The sequence below is a fragment of the Caloenas nicobarica genome, chromosome 28 (genome assembly GCF_036013445.1).
Source record: "Caloenas nicobarica isolate bCalNic1 chromosome 28, bCalNic1.hap1, whole genome shotgun sequence".
In the NCBI taxonomy this organism is placed as follows: domain Eukaryota; kingdom Metazoa; phylum Chordata; class Aves; order Columbiformes; family Columbidae; genus Caloenas; species Caloenas nicobarica.
Genome location: NC_088272.1, coordinates 1,625,026 through 1,639,284, shown reverse-complemented (window position 1 = coordinate 1,639,284; position 14,259 = coordinate 1,625,026).

The window sequence follows — 14,259 nt, the reverse complement described above, 5'->3', positions numbered from 1 at the left end:
ATTTTGGATGTTAATGAGCCCTCTGCTGCCGTGATCCTGAACTGCAGCTGCTGAAAGAAGGAACAAACCTCTGATGAAGTGAAAGGCAGAAGTGGAACTCAAGTTTCTGAGGGTGTTTGGGACCCCATGAAGGGCCAGCACTGACGCAGCTGTGAAGAAAACAACCAGTCGAGGTCCCTGTCCCTGGAAGCTGGTGAAGGAAAGACTTGGAGACACTGGTTACAGGTGGTGAGGGCAATGTGGAGGTGGCTCTGATGCCCTGTCAGCCCTTGGTGCTTGTTTATCACCAGAATGGCTGAGACTTGACCCCTGGGACCTGGTAGATTTTTCTCAAATGTTTTTCAAGGCTTTTCGTGTGGTCAGTGTGAGTGTTTTGTGTTTTGGGGGTGGGTTTTATGTCAAGTGCTGTTGCTTTAGCTGCAAGGCTCTGGTTTTCTGTGGAGTTGGAAATGCCTGTGAGTTCCTCACAACTCATCAATCTTCTTTTATACCCCTGGCAATGGTCACCAATCACCTCAATGTCCCAGTCTCAAACTTGCTTGAATCCTCTATTTGGATCCATATCCCATCACTCCAGGATGTTCATGCATCCACCAGGTTCATGGATATTTCCTGAGGTCCATCCAGGACTGGGCAGTGTAAGAGAGGAGCAGAGCAGGGTCAGCTCATGGGCCATGCCTGAGCACAGCCCCCCCAGCAGCAGCCATTCCCCATCTCCCAGGCACAGCCATGCCCACAGCATGCAAATGTCACTGCCATATATGATTAGCCCAAGAGAGGCCTTTCTTCCTTCCTTCCATATTCCCAGGAAAGTCTTGCTCCTATTCCTCCTCCACCTGCAGACAACAACTGCTTTCCATTCCTGGGCTCAGCCATTGCTGTAAGGGTTCACTAAACCATCAGCCATCTCATTGCTTCTCCCTGACATGCCCTGACCCTCTCCCATACCTGCACATGGCCAATCTCTGCTGCTCAGGGCCTCCCGCTCTTCAGAAGAGGCCTTGAGCTCTTTGGTTCTTCCTGGTGCTTATTATAAACTTCCTCGCTCTCCCCAGAGTTCATGGTGAGCTTTCTTGTCCATAACAGCCCCTTTATGACCATGGCTTACTAAATGGGTGTCTTTTTATGATCATTTGTGCAGAAAGGGTAGTCACAGGAAGCACCCAACATGTCAAAACTGATGCTGAGTGAACTGCCATGAAGACCTGAGGAGTTACTCCCATTGCTATGTCTCTCCTGGAAGGAGTCTGTCCCGAGAAGGGCATCCAGCTTCTGCCACTCTCTGCAGAGGCACATGAGCAGTGTCCGTGCACCTGGGGACACAAAGGGTGACTTTTGCCAAACCAGCCTTCATCTGAACCACTTAGATGTGTACTTGTGGATGAGGTATGGTCTTATAGTGCAAATACCTATTTAATTGTCATTGGAGGGGCTACCACAGACGCAGAGTACTATGTTACAGATATTTAAATGTAAGCATGTTAAACTTTTGTTTTTCTTTAAAAACTGACATTCCTAGACAAAGTACACAAACACTTGAAGGATTATTCATGCCTTTTACACATGACTATCCACAGAAGGCCCACCAACTTTGCATCTCAAGAAACTGGATGGGAGAGTTGAAGGGAAGGATGGTTTGGGCTCTGTCCTGGGACCTGGGAAACTGAAACGTGCTCCCATCCCCCCAGCACCCTGCTCTCCTCAGTGAGGGCTGTGAGACATTCTGCCAGCGAGGTCTGAACTCACAGGTATGACAAGTATCTTATGTCTAACTGCAGCCAATGGTGTCCCGCCAGCTAAAGATTTGAGCTTCCATCCCTGGAATTATTTAAAAGATGTGGAGATGTGGCACTTAGGGATATGGTTTAGTGGTGGCCTTGGCAGTGTTTGATTTATGGTTGGACTCCATGTTCTTAAGGGTCTTTTCCAGCCTAAATGATTCTATGATGCCATGATTCTATGATTTGGGGTGAAACCATTTCAATTCCCATCACCTCCAACTCCCCTTGAGTGCGGCTGTTGCTTTGCACAGCTCTCCTGGCTATCCAGGCAGGTTGGGCACTGGTTTGGTGCCTACATTGGAAGTTTTACCCTTCCTGGGGTGAAAGACTGTTGAGGAAAGACTGTTGTAGAGATTTGGGTCACAGGGGTTTGAAGCAATCCTTCCAAAATCTGAGCAGGCTGAGCTTTGGAGCCCAGGAAAAATCGAGATGCTCTGAAGGATGTTTTAGAACAGTGGTACTACCACTAATAACAGTAACAGGGAACTCCTTATTCTCACTGATGATGATGATTAACTAAAAGTCTTTAGTTTCATTCCTAACAGTCATTCTTGCTTTTCAAAACATCTACTACACCTCAGTAGTTGTCTTGAGAGAAGTTCTTAAAACAATGCTTTTTCTCTCTTTTTTTTTTTTTCTATTGTATAAAGAGTACACCTCTTGGACAGAATTACCCCCAAATCATGCTTCTTTCATAACTTTTCTCCTTTTTTTTCCCTGGTGTGAGGTGGAGGTGGCATAGGAGAATAGTTTCTTTTTGAGACAAAGAAGGCCAAGGAACAGATCCCAGGTCAGCAAGAAGGCACAAAGGAAGCCAGAATCTTTATGTAGTGTGCACTGACACAACACTGTTAGCTGCATTTCCATTCTCAAAAGTCCCAACTGTGCAGCAGACTCTGGACTTCTGAGCTCCTTCATCTGCCCTGCGTGACACCATGTAAAATGGAACTACCCCAGTCAAATGGCTGGTTTTGATTCTCTTCACAGCCTGAAGCACCACATGGCTTAGGAGACAAGACAGGATGTACAAAAAAACCTCACATACTCTTCACTTAAAGTTCAGGTGTTCAATGGCATCTCAGGAGACAAGACATGCTGATTCCTGGGTTCAAGGAGCTTGTCAAGTGCTTCGTCATCATGTCTGTAATGGTGGCTTTGATATCTGTCTGATGTACAGGCTCTGTACATGGATGCTGACACCTCTCGAGCAACCTGCTCTGAAAGGGTTAACAAGTTGGGCATGAGTATAGCAAAAAAGAAGAACTTGGGTTTGGGCAAATGAAAAGGGTGCAGAAGTTGTTGTCAGGCCTGTTTGGGTACTTTTAAAGCAGCCCTGCACCTCATGTGATGTATTTCTGTGATCAGACGGAACCTGAGAGATTTCTCTAAATTGAAAATATGAGGAGGAAGGAAGGACAGCATCATTCAGGCTCAAAGGGAGCTCAGGAGGTGTCTTGACCAACCTCCTGCTCAAAGCAGGGTCAGACCAGATTACTCAGGGTTTTATCCTACCTTATACAGAAGAATACTGCACGGGATGATGCTGAATGCCTTGCTGACTTCAGGTAACGGACCATCAATGTTCTCCCCGCATCCAGCAACACAGTCCTTTCCTCACAGAAAGCAAAGAGGATGGACAGGGACAACCTGCCCTGGGTAAACCCTGTCACCTTCTCTTTCAGACACCCAGAAATGGGGTCAGGGTGGACATGCTCTGGGACACAGCCTTTAGTTACCCTGCTCACTGTCCTGGTTTTATCAGAAACAAGTTTCTCTTTTAGTGAATTTCCCTGTCATCTAAAGTCTTCTTACTAACTGCAGTTTTCCTGAAAGTTAGATACATATTTTGGTAGACATAGCAATGGAATGCAAGGTCATTGATAATGATGCATCTCGCGAGATGTGCAAGCAGGAGGTGAACTGAAAATTGACCAACTAAAGTATTCGATCCCATTAACGTCATACTTCATATAAAAGTGGGGGATCACGAGGATCTCGTCCCTGTTTTCCTTATGGCCAGCATTGGGAGAGGACCTTGCAAGGTGTCCCTGCAAACTGAGGGCTAGTGACAGACTGAATCCAGCTCCGGTTGGCTGCAGTGTCTAGCCCAGGACTTCGGGTGCCGGCCCCACATCTGCCGGAGCAGTTGCCGGGACTTTCAAGATTGGTTTTGTATATTTTGTATTATTTTCTCTATTTCATATTAGTAGCATTAGTAAAACATTTTTAATTTTTCCAACTCTCTTGTCTCTGTCCTTCTTCCTCCTCCCAATTGCCTGTCCTTAGTGGGATGAGGGGAGAGGGAGGGGCTGAAGGGGGAAGGGGTGGAAGAGGGAGTTAACAATACATCTGCCACGGTTTTATTTTCACCCCGCAAGCAAACCACAGCACTCAACCATTGGCCATTTTGAAAAGTGCACATGATGTGTGAGAGCTGCCAGTGGTCAGGGAGTCCCCCCAGTCTCCATGAGCTTTCCAAGAAGGTGGAGAGTGGCCTCACTGTGACATGGTCCTGCTGTCTCAGCTCCTGGGATGCTGCCCCTCCTGTCCCATAGACTGGAAAGGATTGTGTTGGTTCCAGTGACCCCTGGCTTGATCCCCATCCACTGCTGGTTGTTCTGCCTCCAGCCACAGAGGCCTGGGAGAACTTGCTGGTGAAGATGGAGGACCAGAGACACAGAGAATATCACTTCTCTCCCTTACTAAATTAATCAGTACCCACACGGTGTCTTTGTTTCTCCTTTAACTGTTCCTGCAGTAGTAACAGCTCATTATAGGGCCCGTGAATTGCCTTACAGGTCTAGACTGAGTTTTGATCTGGACTGTTGCTGTGCTTGGAGGCTGCTGTCCTTGCAGACCAGATGAACTAACTTCTGCCACCCTGCCTTGGCAGTTTATTCCATTCGTGTCACAGCTCTGTCTGCAACACTGACAGCTCCAGCTCAGCCAGTCAGGTCCCTGGCTGAGGACATTGCCTCACATGTGGGCTGAACCACCCCAGCTGTGGCACCAGGAAACCTCTGAGTCGCCCCATGGAAACCCGGTACCAGCTGTCCAAGAGCCCATGTGTGCAAAGGCTTTGCTTCAGAGCACAGACATGACATGGCCAGAAGATTGCTGAATGTCTCTCTAGATCTAGGAGTATAAACCCAGAATATAATGCCTAAATTCATTCCGGTGAACATACTCCTCCCCCAGTTTGCAGAAATTAGATCCTTTGCTGTAACCTTTCTGGTGTTCTGTCTAATAATGGGACAAGAAAAGCTGATTCTCCTACCGATTTATTTTCTAATAGGAAGAATACAATGCTGGCAAGAAGTGCCTCTGCAGAGGAGAGAGAATCAACTTCACTGATTACTTGAGGTTGTTTCAAAGGATGTGCCCCCGGTGCCCCAGGGACACATGGAGGGAGACCAGAGGGGACAGAGGAAGGGGCATCATGGGCTGCTCTTGTGCTGCTGAGCTGGGCTGGGCTCCTGGGACACAGGGAGCTCATGGCAAGCGGCAGCGCTGCAGAGAGACAACTCTGCCCAGGAGCAGCTCCTCTGCAAAGCGCAGCAGGGCTGAGGGCTCTGCCTGCAGCACCGAGGACAGAGGAGCCAGGCACAGAGAGGGAAACGCAGTCTGGGGTGGTGAGATGGCTGAGAGATCACTGGGGGAGAAATCTTCACAGTCCTTAACACAGTAAGTCTCTGGGTGCAGGGTGGTGCAGATGAGGATCCTGCAATTATCTCCCAGAGCTGGCAGATCCCATGGCTGGAGTGGAGGAGAAGGATCTGTTCCTTAGCATGGACAGGGCACGACAGCTGCCATCTCCCAGCTGCAGGGTGCCCAGGGCTGTCCTGCAGAGCAGGGTCCCTGCACCCCAGGGCTGTGCCGGGGCAGGGACTCTGCTGCCTGCCAGGGTCAGCGCTCAGCCTGCCCGGGGAGATCCCAACAACACTGAGGGGAGAAGCTGTGGGGGGAAGAAGCGACCCCCAGCAGGGCAGGGTCATTCTGCCTCTGGGTTCTCCGTGGGTCAGGGCTGCTCTTCCAATAGGAGGTTTCAAGGAGAAGATCTATACAGGTATTACTACAAAGATCAGGCGCTTTCCCGAGTCTGTCCTTTCGGTTTCCTATTCCAAGACTTGGGGAGTGGGGGGATGGAGGAAAGGATAAATGCAAAAGGAGCTCTCGAGTTGTAAGCAGTCACTGATACTCCTGAACTGCAACTCAGAATCATCAGTACATCTGCCAGAAGCCTTATAACATCCCTTCACCACCCCTCTGCCTATGGACAGCAGCAGCATCACCTTGGCTGGACACATCTGCCTTAGATGGACCTGTCCTTTTTTGCAGCCTGCAAACCTCTGCTCTCAGCAGTGTCTGGTGGCTTTTCAGGGTAACATGGCAGTGTGATCACCATCTCAGAAAGGTGCCGGCCCAGGGCAGCTGAAGCAAGACAGGAGGACAGAGCAGCTGCCCTCACTCTGCACTGACCCACAGGCATCCTCTGGTCTCGCAGGACTCGCTCTGTTCTCCCTGAGTGCAGCAGAAATGCTGAGGGTTTCTGCACCCAACAACACTCTCCAGGGGAGTTGCAGGAAGCTGCAAAAATACAAGCCTCTCAAACCGCCTTGTTCCGTCCTGGTTCATTATCACTAGGAGAGCAGATGCTGACAGTCCCTTCTGCACCAGGAATGGGTCCATCTGACACAGCTGAACCCCAGGTCTGTCCCCTGCCCCCCATTCCATGACCCCTGCTGCAGAGCAGGGCTGACTCCTGGGCAGCCAGCGGGCACAGGCCCTGCTCCTCACGGCACCTCCAGCCAGCACCACCCAGGGCTCAGCCATGGAGCTGAAGGAAGGTCTGGAAAAGGACACGGGGGTGTGGAGCAGGGGGAAGGCATATGTGAAATGGCTTTGGTTTTTCCCAGAGAAGTCTCATCTAAACTGTCACTGTCTTTTCCTCCTTGCACAGGTCCTCATGCCCACAGGCAGCGAATGTCCAACAGCAGCTCCATCACCCAGTTCCTCCTCCTGGCGTTCACAGACACACGGGAGCTGCAGCTCTTGCACTTCTGGCTCTTCCTGGGCATCTACCTGGCTGCCCTCCTGGGCAACGGCCTCATCATCACCACCATAACCTGTGACCAGCACCTCCACACCCCCATGTACTTCTTCCTGCTCAACCTCGCCCTCATCGACCTGGGCTGCATCTCCAGCATTGTCCCCAAATCCATGGCAAATTCTTTATGGGACACCAGGGTCATCTCATATGTAGGATGTGCTGCACAGATGTTTTTGTTTCTCTTTTTCATTTCAGCAGAATATTTTCTTCTCACTGTCATGTCCTACGACCGCTACGTTGCCATCTGCAAACCCCTGCACTACGGGACCCTCCTGGGCAGCAGAGCTTGTGTCCACATGGCAGCAACTGCCTGGGCCAGTGGGTTTCTCCATGCTCTGCTGCACACGGCCAATACATTTTCACTGCCACTGTGCAAGGGCAATGCCCTGCACCAGTTCTTCTGTGAAATCCCACAGTTCCTCAAGCTCTCCTGCTCAGACAGCTCCATCAGGGAACTTGGGCTTATTGTGGTTAGTGCCTGTTTAGTTTTTATGTGTTTTGTGTTCATCATACTGTCCTATTTGCAGATCTTCAGGGCTGTGCTGAGGATCCCCTCTGAGCAGGGACGGCACAAAGCCTTTTCCACGTGCCTCCCTCACCTGGCCGTGGTCTCCCTCTATGTCACCACTGCCTTGTTTTCCTACCTGAAGCCCCCCTCCATCTCCTCTCCTTCCCTGGACCTGGTGGTGTCTGTTCTGTACTCAGTGGTGCCTCCAGCAGTGAACCCCCTCATCTACAGCATGAGGAACCAGGAGCTCAAGGATGCCCTGTGGAAACTCATATCTTAGTGTTTTCTGAAGCAATAAACTGCTCATCTAATTCGACATAGCAGTTTTAATGTAACTAGTTAGAGGTCCAGCCTCTCATCTGTATTTTCTCTTGTTATTAGCCTTTTTTTAAATTGTGATAACATTTTCATCCCCTTTCTAATTCACTGTCTGCTTTTCTTTTATAACCCCTGGCTGTGTAAATGAGGAGCCATGATTTGTGTGTATTTAAACAAAATAAAGCATCCTGTAGTGACTTGTTTTTCAATATATATCCTTCCTGCAAGGCCCGTTTGGAGCTGCAGGGACAGTTCCTGTGTGCATGGGAGGAGGGGAAAAGAGTCCAGCCTGGCAGCACTGCCAGGGAGCACCAGCGCTTGGCCTTCCAGAGCTGTTCTCGTTCCACTCCCACACTCTCCTTCTCATCCCTTGTGTTGGTGCAAGGCCTGAGTGCTCTGGCAGCCTGGTCACCGTCCTGCTGTGTGTCAGTCCTGTGAGCGCAGGCAGGGACAGGCCATGGGCACTGCTGTGACAGAGCTGGCCGCAGAGCAGCCTTTCCAGAAAGAAGGGTGATCTCCTATGGTCAGGGCCTGAAGGTTTAGCTCTTCTTCCAAGCTTCTCTGCAGAACATGCTGAATTGACATGCAGATGCAAACACCAGGGTACAGCTGCACAGTGTGTGTGTGCAGGGCTGGGCACTCAGCAGTGTCCTCTCACAGCCAGGCCTCCTGCCAGAGACCTGCAGGACCAGCAGAGCAGGGGCTGGGCTGTGCCATGTGCACTGGACACCCCTTGAGAAGAAGTCTCAGGACAATCATCATGGACTGGCCCCTCACAACCTTCCTTTCCAGCCCTGGCCTCTCTCCCCAGCTCACAGAGGTTGCTCTTCCCTCCTTGGTGGGACACTGAGTGAGTAGCTCAGCAGTCCATGTTGGCTTTGTACAGATGAGATGTAGGCACACACATCATGTACGTGAGGTGACACGCACATGAGTGATCACAAACACCATCAATTATTCCTTGTTTTTCCACTAAGGTCTGTGGCACAGACAAGGTCTTGAGGTCACTTGATGCTGGGAGGAACATCCCATGGGAAATCACCTGAATGCAGCACTGCGATCTTCTTCCTTGAACTGAGGTCCCCGTGTCCATTCCTCATGACATGGCACTTCTCAGATGAGTGCAGAGCAGGGTGACACACCATAGGGCTGAGGTGCCTCCCGTCCCTTTGGAGTGGCAGCAGGAGGCCAGAGACCCACTGTGACTCCTGCCTCTCTGAGTAGAAGGGACAGACTCTGTCTCTGATCATCCCTGGGTGCATAAGCAGTCTGAGACCAGCTCAGACATGGATGCCTGATGGAACCCTGGCATTTCTGTGTGTGACTCCAGGAACAAACCTCAGTGGCTGAGTGAGATTCATCTCAGCTGCTGGGACAGGCTCATTGCAAGTGCTCCTGTCTGCTACATCACCCTTGCCCATGATTCTGGATTGTGCTTTCAAAAGTGACAGCAGAAACAGAGGAGTTCTGAGGTCCTTGGGAAAGGAAGATGTCAAACCCATCTTCAAGAAGGGCAGGAAGGAGAATCTAGAGAATTACGGGCTGGTCAGCCTACCTCCGTCCCTGGGAATGGGATAGGCCACATCTTCCTGCACCAATCTCCAGGCACCTGAAGGACAAGGAAGGGATTGCTGAACTGAAATGAGCAGAAAACCCAATGAGTCCCAAGAAATGCTCTGAACCCATTCTGGAGCTTTAGACCCCCGGGAAAGAGCTCAGTGACAGTGCAGCCCATGCAGTTGCATCTGTGTCCCTCACTGAGCAGCAGAACCAGTGTGGAGTCACCCCATGGTCCTGCAGCCAACCTGCTCTGTGGAGCATCAGTGCCAGGTTGGGGCCCTGTGGGGAGCACAGGGAAGGGGCCAGGAGCACCAGACCAGATCAGAGGAGGGATGGGGGGAGATCAGACAGGAGCTTGGAGAGAAAAGTGCTGGTGTTCAGTTGCCCCAAGGTAATACGCAGAGTTCAGGGTGCAGGGCCAGAAGTCCTTGATGTCCTGGTGCTTCACCAGGCCAGGGAAGTAGCTGGAGAAGGATCGGTGTCCCCCACTTGCCATCTTTTAGTGCATCATCCCTCGTGAAGGGTGACATGGAAAGCAAGTCTGGGACCCTGTGTCAGGATTTGCACCGAAGAAAGTATTCACCTAGAAGCCACATCATTTTGCTCTGGTACTTCAGTCCTGGTGCTCATCACATGTCCTTAAGACAAACTTATGCACCCCTCTTGTCAACCTTACCCCAAAAGTCACCCCTAGACAAGGCTCCTGAGCTGGGGCCGAGCTGGAGAACTGGGGTCCAGCTGTGACCAGGGGAAGGACAAGGCCATTCCTGGGTCCTCTAAAGGGCCGGCAGCCTCTGATCTCCACCAGAAAAGGCAGCATGCAGGAAACTGTAGACCATCCCCATGCCCATTGGAGGCCCTTAGGAGGAGTTCCTCTCCCCAAATATCCAGCCCAGCTTGTTGCTGCACGAACAACCAGGAGAAACTGCCCCAGGACCCTCATTCCAGACCCCGTCTCCTCCACCCCATACAGGCAGTGCTCTCCCCCTTGTCACTGAGGTGGTTCCAGGGACCCAAGGGACACCTGTGGGGAGGAGATGCTGGGTAGTACGGTGTCCTTCAGTGCTCCTCATGGTACCTCCTGCTGGGCTTTGTGCCGCTGGTCACAACCCTCTGAGCCTGGCTGTTCAGTCAGTTCTCAGTGGTGCTAAACAGGAATATGCCCATGAGCACGTTGGGCTGCACTGGGAGGAGCGTGGCCACCCAGCCAAGGGCAGTTATTGTCCATCTTGACTCCGCACTGGTGTGGTCACATCTGGAGTGGGGTGTCCCAGTGGGAGGTTCCCCACTCTGGAGGAACGGGGAGGAGCTGTCGTGTGGCCAGAGACAGTCTGGGTCATGTGTGGAGATGTTGAGAGACCCAAACTTCTTTAGCCCGGTGAAGTGGAGGCTGAGGAAACGTGCTGTTTTTACTGAGATTGAGTTAATTTTCTTCATGCATTTTGAATCTCTCTCCTTCATAGCTACTACAGTCGTTTGTTTAGATTTGCTATGAGAATAATAACACTGTTTCTTCCCTGGGATAGAGTTAATTTTTTCTTTTAGCAGCTTTACAGTGTTTGCCTTTTGGTATGAAAGGAATGTCAGAACTCACTGATATCTTGTCTGTTGTCAGGGAAACCAAGGACTTCTTTGGCCATCCAGCTGCAGATGCAAATTGGCAGGAGGGGACACAGACAGGGCAGCACCAGGATTGACATGCAGGCTGATCAATGAAATATTCCCTATGATTAGCGTCATGCTCAGTATAAAGCTGGAGCTGGCTTTTAGGGCTTGTTACATCTGTTTCTTAGGGTTTTCCAGCTAGTTTGGTCAGTTCCATTCAGAAGTTTCATTCTGTCAGGAGTTCGATGTCAGTCTGGCCTTTTGCCGTTCTGCCATTTTGCAGTTGGCCCTTGGGCCTTTCGCACTTTTACTTTCTCTTGCTGGGATCGGCTGTTCAGGACCAGGGCGCTCCCTTCTCTTGGGCTGTCTGTTTGGCACAACTGGAGTTATGTGAGGGATTGCACTGAGTATCATATATTTTACTTTATGTATATTCTAGTATATTAGTAGTAGTAGTGTATTATTTTTATTGTCTTATTATTTTTTTTTTCTAAACCCACAGGTTTCTCCCTTCCCCTTCAGTTCTCTCCCTTATCCCACTTGGAGACCGGGAGCAGGATGTGAGCAGCTCTCATGGTCTTAGTTGGTGGCTGTGGTAAAACCACGACAAGAAAGAGTAGTAGTAGCTTCAGAAATCTTGAAAATCACTTTCCGAGATGATGGCATGCTTGTTTGTTTGTTTGGTTTTTTTGCTAGAGGGAAACAGCATGAGAAAGGAAAACCATCAGAAACTGCAGATCTGGAGGTCCAGAGTGGACCTCAGGACAAAGAAATATCATTCTGAGCACAGTGCTAAGGTCATTCAGAAGGACTCTGGATCAGCCATGGCTTTGTGTTTCAAGGAACAGCTGGTGGGGATGGAGAGACAGCAGCACAGGTGGGGACACACTGGGGTGAGAACAAGCTGGGGAAGCGCATGGGGTGTCTGCAGCCTGTGGGGAAACAGCCACAGGCCTGGGACAGTGTAGGATGGACTGTGGTGGAGATGGCCAAGGGTGCTGGCAAGGCTGCATGTCCCTGAAAGCCCCGAGGTCTTTGTCCCCTTGGCTATGGCTGATGTCCCTGACAGCGAGGCGTAAGAGGAGACACATGGTTGTCATGGCCATGGCACCCCATTGCCTCCTTGCACCCCCCAGGGAGTGTCACACCATTGTCCTGCACTGGGCATCATCCCCACATCCCCAGGAAGAGCCCTGAGACACACGTGAGGGACAGGATCTCCCTTCCCAGGGGCAGGGGGTCAGGGCTTGGCCATTGTCCTTCATCAAAAAATCAAGGGTTTTCTCAGCATCAGAGCTGCTGCACTTTGCCTTTGCCTGATGCAATCACTGCCTCCAATTATCTGCTCTAACGAGTCCCTGGGGAGGCTTTGTCAGTAACAGCCCTCAGTGGGGCCCATTAATGCTTCAAGGTACTTTGGGCTTTGCTTCTGACTTGGGCTTCTTGAGGAGATTCTTCAGTCTGTCCTTGGTATCTGAGGTTCATGGACTCAGCACCAAATACGCCATGGGGCTCATTAAAACACAGAAAGCCCTAACGAGTGATGTTTCTTTCTTAATTTTCTTCCAATCTTCAAGACTTGTAGAACTAACTGGAGAGGTTTCAATGGGACACTTACTGATGAAGACTTCAAAGAAGATTTCATAAAGGAGGGGTTTTTCTTTCAAGGGTACTTTCTGTCATTTTTCAGTGTGTGGAAGAAGTGACAGCAGCATTCTGCAATGGACATTGATCCAGAGGGTCTCCTGAAGCCATCTGGACAGGCAGGAGAACAGTCCCTTGAGGCTGGACACTGTATGGAGATCCTCTCCACGACAGCCTGTCCTATGCTGTGGCATCCCCTGCACCTCTTTCCCTGCAGGCTGGACACATCCCCCCTGCTGCCCCACCTTGCTCTTGTCTGAGCATCTTCCTTCCTTTGCTGATCTCTCTCCATCCTCCCCAGCTGTTCCTTGAAGCACAAAGCCTTGGGCTGATGCAGACTGCCTCTGGGTGACCTGCTCCACCACAGCACTGCCCTTCCACTCACATTCCTTGCTGCTCTTGTCCAGCCTGGACCTCCCCAGCTGCACTTTGTGCCATTATTTCTTTCCTATTCTGTTTCCCACTACGAAGAAAACCTCCACCCTCTCTGAAACCACCCTTCCAGCACTCTCAGGCTACTCCTACACTGCTGCAGCCTCCCCAGCGCTGCTGGGCCAGAGCAGCCCAGGTCCCTCAGCATCCCACACCATGTGCACAAGGTCCTGACCCCTGCCTTGGCACAGCCCTGCACTCTCCAGTTCCTCCCTGCTTCTCCAAACTGGGAGCCGCACACTGGCACACACCCGTGTGTGTGGGGTCACACCAGTGCTGAACCGAATGGGATGAGAACTCCAGGTGTCTGGGTCCCCACGCTCCTCCTCATGCAGCCCCGTGTGCAGCTGCCTTGTTCATGGTGAGCGTGCAGCACGGGCTTGTGTGGCGGCCCTTGTAGTGCCCAGGCCCTTCTCCTCAGGGTCACTGCTCAGCGTGTCAGGTCCTGCTCTGTCCTGATGGATGGGGTTATTCTCCTGCCCCGATACAGGACTGGCCGCTTCTCCTTGTACAACTTCAGAGCTCTTTGATGGGTGAATTCCAAAGTTTCTCAAGCACAATTAGCTCAGCTGTTAATCTTTGCATGCAGATGGTTTAACCTGATAAAGGTGTCTCTCCCAAGTTAACAGCAGGAGGAGTTACAGGACACTACAAATAGCCCCTCCTGGAGAAACTGTGGCATCTTGGGGGTCTGGTACTCATAATGCCAGAGCTCTGGACTTAGAGGGGAAGTTTCCCTTCATGTGGGAGAACATCAGGAATGTGTGGAGCTCTGTCTGGGGACAGACAATGTCAGCTGAAGGCTGAGAAGTCAGCATGAGAGGGCAGAACAACATGGACAATGTTGTGGTGGGTGGATAGCAGCTACTGACTCACTGATGAGGAGGAGGAATTAGATGAGGCCTCCTTCAGACAAAGGAAAGAAGCCTCATGTTTCCAGGGCCGTGTCCTCGTGGCAAACCTAAGATATCCCAATATCTGCAAGGTACCAGCCATGCAGGAGGGGTTTGGAGCTCATGGACAACATCTTCCTGACACGGGTGGCTGAGGAGTCAGTGAGGTGAGGTGCCCTGTGGGACTTCACACTTACAAACCAGAAAGGGTTGGTCAGGGATGGAACAGTCAGGGCTGGGAAAGTGGAGTTGAGGCTCCTGGGAGATGATAACAAGGCAAAGAGCAGGATTTCAGGAGAGCAGGCTTTGGCCTGCTGAGGGACCTGCTTGGGTCCTATGGGATATGACCTTGGTGTTTGCAGCGATTTTTCTCTCACATTTCCTCCCTGCTCTCTCCCACCTGCTGTT